Source organism: Populus nigra, chromosome 2, assembly GCF_951802175.1.
Source record: "Populus nigra chromosome 2, ddPopNigr1.1, whole genome shotgun sequence".
NCBI lineage: Eukaryota > Viridiplantae > Streptophyta > Magnoliopsida > Malpighiales > Salicaceae > Populus > Populus nigra.
The window spans coordinates 17,706,201-17,710,733 of NC_084853.1; positions in this window are offsets into that span (position 1 = coordinate 17,706,201).

A 4,533-nucleotide genomic window follows, 5' to 3' on the forward strand; every position below is an offset into this window, starting at 1 on the left:
GGACGCTGGACTGGCCGGGCCATGCAGGAAAATTCATCGAGGGGACACGCTGACGAAACAGCGCTGGTTCAGGCACGGCGGGCAGTGGTGGAATCGGCAGCGCCGACGAAATCGGCAAAGTCGGCAGAATCGGCAGCGGGTGCTGGCGATGGGTCTGGACGGGCTGGATAGTCCAAGGCTCGACGAGAAAGACTGCTGGTTTAGACACTGGGGCAGTGGCAGCCCGCGGGACAGTGTCGGCAGATTCGGCAGCGCAGATTTGTGCGGCTGCAGGTTCGTCGGGGAAAATCGGCAGCGCAGATTTTGCGACGAACATGGGCTGGGCGATGGACTGTCCAGGCCAGGCAGGAAAATTTGTCGAGGGGACACGCTGACGAAACAGCGCTGGTTCAGGCACGGCGGGCAGTGTTGGAATCGGCAGCGCCGACGAAATCGGCAAAGTCGGCAGAATCGGCAGCGCAGATTTTTCGACGAACACGGGCTGGACGGTGGACTGTCCAGGCCAGGCAGGAAAATTTGTCGAGGGGACACGCTGACGAAACAGCGCTGGTTCAGGCACGGCGGGCAGTGTTGGAATCGGCAGCGCCGACGAAATCGGCAAAGTCGGCAGAATCGGCAGCGCAGATTTTTCGACGAACATGGGCTGGACGCTGGACTGGCCGGGCCATGCAGGAAAATTCATCGAGGGGACACGCTGACGAAACAGCGCTGGTTCAGGCACGGCGGGCAGTGGTGGAATCGGCAGCGCCGACGAAATCGGCAAAGTCGGCAGAATCGGCAGCGGGTGCTGGCGATGGGTCTGGACGGGCTGGATAGTCCAAGGCTCGACGAGAAAGACTGCTGGTTTAGACACTGGGGCAGTGGCAGCCCGCGGGACAGTGTCGGCAGATTCGGCAGCGCAGATTTGTGCGGCTGCAGGTTCGTCGGGGAAAATCGGCAGCGCAGATTTTGCGACGAACATGGGCTGGGCGATGGACTGTCCAGGCCAGGCAGGAAAATTTGTCGAGGGGACACGCTGACGAAACAGCGCTGGTTCAGGCACGGCGGGCAGTGTTGGAATCGGCAGCGCCGACGAAATCGGCAAAGTCGGCAGAATCGGCAGCGCAGATTTTTCGACGAACACGGGCTGGACGGTGGACTGTCCAGGCCAGGCAGGAAAATTCGTCGAGGGGACACGCTGACGAAACAGCGCTGGTTCAGACACGGTGGGCGCAGTGTTGGAATCGGCAGCGCCGAGAAAATCGGCAAAGTCGGCAGAATCGGCAGCAGGTGCTGGCGATGAGTCAGGACGGACTGGATAGTCCAAGGCTCGATGAGAAAGACCGCTGGTTTAGACACTGGGGCAGTGGCAGCCCGCGGGGCAGTGTCGGCAGATTCGGCAGCAGTGTCTGCCGATTCGGCAGCGTTGGCTTGTTGGCGCGGGGGGCCGATTCGAGTGGGGACTTGGGCAGCGGGCAGTGAAAGCAAGAGTTTCCCCGATGCTGCCGGGAAAAACGCTCCCCGGGATGGCCGGGTGAGATGACCCGGCGGCCCGCGACGGGTCATTCAATTCCATGCCCCGTCAACATAACTCCCGATGTACTGTTTGCTTTTTCGGAAGAAGAGATCCATCCCCCCATCCTCGGCCAGCCAAAAACGCTCCAATTAATGGCCGGGTGAGATGACCCGGAGGCCCGCGACGCGTCATTCAAATCACTGCCCTATCGGCTACAACTGCTGATGGGTGGGATTAGAGGCCTGCCATGGTGGTGAGGGGCGGCGAGGACCGTGAAAGCTAGAGTTTTTCAGAGGCTGCCGGGAAAAAGGCCCCTCGGGTGGCGGGGTGCGAGGACCAGGCGCGTCATTCAATTCTCTTCCCTATCAACTTGGCTCCCGTTGGCGGGATTGGAGGCCTACTGTTTGTTACAGGGCTAAAATCGTCAGGGGAAGAGCTGACGAAACAATGCTGGTTTGGATGCAGGGGGTAGTGTTGGAATCGGCAGCGCGGACAAAATCGGCAAAGTCGACAAAAAAGACTGTTGGTCTGGACATCGGGGCAGCGGCAGCCATGCCGACAGGGGGGGAAATCGGCAGCACAGATTTGTGCAGCTGCAGGTTCGTCGGGGAAATCGGCAGCGCAGATTTTTCGATGAACATGGGCTGGAAGATGGACTGTCCAGGCCAGGCAGGGAAATTCGTCAAGGGGACACGCTGACGAAACAGCGCTGGTTCAGGCACGGCGGGCAGTGTTGGAATCGGCAGCGCCGACGAAATCGGCAAAGTCGGCAGAATCGGCAGCGGGTGCTGGCGATGAGTCTGGACGATTTATAGTCCAGGGCTTGATGGAAAAGACTGTTGGTCCAGACAATGGGGCAGTGGCAGCGCGGATTTGTGCAGCTGCAGGTTCGTCGGGGAAAATCGGCAGCGCAGATTTTTCGACGAACAGGGGCTGGGCGCTGGACTGGCCGGGCCAGGCAGGAAAATTCGTCAGGGGGGCACGCTGACGAAAACAGGGGCTGCGGAGTGGAAAATCGGCAGCGCAGATTTTTCGACGAACAGGGGCTGGACCGGCCGGGCCAGGCAGGAAAATTCGTCAGGGGGGCACGCTGACGAAAAGAGGGGCTGCCGCGTGGAAAATCGGCAGCGCAGATTTTTCGACGAACAGGGGCTGGACGCTGGACTGGGCCAGGCAGGAAAATTCGTCAGGGGGCACGCTGACGAAAAGAGGGGCTGCCGCGTGGAAAATCGGCAGCGCAGATTTTTCGACGAACATTCGTCAGGGGGGCACGCTGACGAAAAGAGGGGCTGCCGCGTGGAAAATCGGCAGCGCAGATTTTTCGACGAACATTCGTCAGGGGGGCACGCTGAGGAAAACAGGGGCTGCCGCGTGGAAAATCGGCAGCGCAGATTTTTCGACGAACAGGGGCTGGATGCTGGACCGGCCGGGCCAGGCAGGAAAATTCGTCAGGGGGGCACGCTGACGAAAAGAGGGGCTGCCGCGTGGAAAATCGGCAGCGCAGATTTTTCGACGAACAGGGGCTGGACTGGCCGGGCCAGGCAGGAAAATTCGTCAGGGGGGCACGCTGACGAAAAGAGGGGCTGCCGCGTGGAAAATCGGCAGCGCAGATTTTTCGACGAACAGGGGCTGGACGCTGGACTGGGCCAGGCAGGAAAATTCGTCAGGGGGGCACGCTGACGAAAACAGGCGCTGGGGCCTGAGGGCCTGGGGCCCTTGGGGGCCCTTGGGCGCTTGGGCGCGCGCGCGCGGCCCCCGCAGCCATGCCGCGCTGCGCGACGCGCGGACAGCCCCTGCTGGCTTGCTCTCTCGCCCGCGGGGGGGCTGCCTTCGGGCCCTGGCCCCCCGCGTTCTGGCCTGCCCCCTGCGTGGGAGAGGCTAGGCGCTGCAGGGGCCAGCCCGACGTCGCTGGCCGCGGCAGGCGACAGCCCGACATCGCTGGCCGCGGCAGGGGCCAGCCCGACGTCGCTGGCCGCGGCAGGCGACAGCCCCTGCTGGCTTGCTCTCTCGCCCGCGGGGGGGCTGCCTTCGGGCCCTGGCCCCCCGCGTTCTGGCCTGCCCCCCGCGTGGGAGAGGCTAGGCGCTGCAGGGGCCAGCCCGACGTCGCTGGCCGCGGCAGGCGACAGCCCCTGCTGGCTTGCTCTCTCGCCCGCGGGGGGGCTGCCTTCGGGCCCTGGCCCCCCGCGCTCTGGCCTGCCCCCCGCGTGGGAGAGGCTAGGCGCTGCAGGGGCCAGCCCGACGTCGCTGGCCGCGGCAGGCGAGCCGCCGGGGTTCCCGCATTCCTACAACAAAACGTCGTGCTTTCCACATGAAATCAATCCAGTAAAATCAGCCATATTTTTATGAGGCTGCCCACTGAATTTGGGGTCATTCCGAGCCGGTTCCTATTTTTTCCGATTTCCTCGATTTTTAATGGTAGGAAAATAAAAAAAAATACTTCCCGACCTCGAAAAATTCTGGAAAAATTAATAAAGTTGGATTGGATTTTTGCCAACCTCTGTGCAAAATTTCAGCTCAAAATACCAAGAAATGAATTTTTTAGAGGGGGGGTGACAGCTGGGACCTAGTAGTGTCTCCCCCTGCCAGAGCTTCAATGACACTTATTGCTCTTTAGGGGGGTGCCCCCTGACTGGCCATGGGGCGCGCTGGCCTGGCGCCCATAGGCCTGCCGCGGGGGATATGTGGGCTGTTGCTAAACTCGGACTAAGGTGGGGGGCCTCATGGCCCGAAGTATTGCCGGCATCGATGACCCGTTTTCCGGCCGGCGACGACCCGATTCCGGCCACCGTCTTCGGGACCCGCTCCAAGCCGTCGGGCGCGTTGGGGCTGCTTATCCGCGGCGTGGGCGTGGCATTCATTTGCCGTGCTTGTGCCAAGGTGCTGGCAGCTGCTGCGCGGCTGTCTGCTTGCCGCGACGTCACGGCGGCGGTGGCCGCTGCCCCTGCTCGCAAGTCGGAGGCCTGGCCGACGTGGCTGGTGCGGACCGCCGAGCTTGGGGATTGCGAGGAGAGCTCTACGCTGGCGTGGGCGTGGCATTA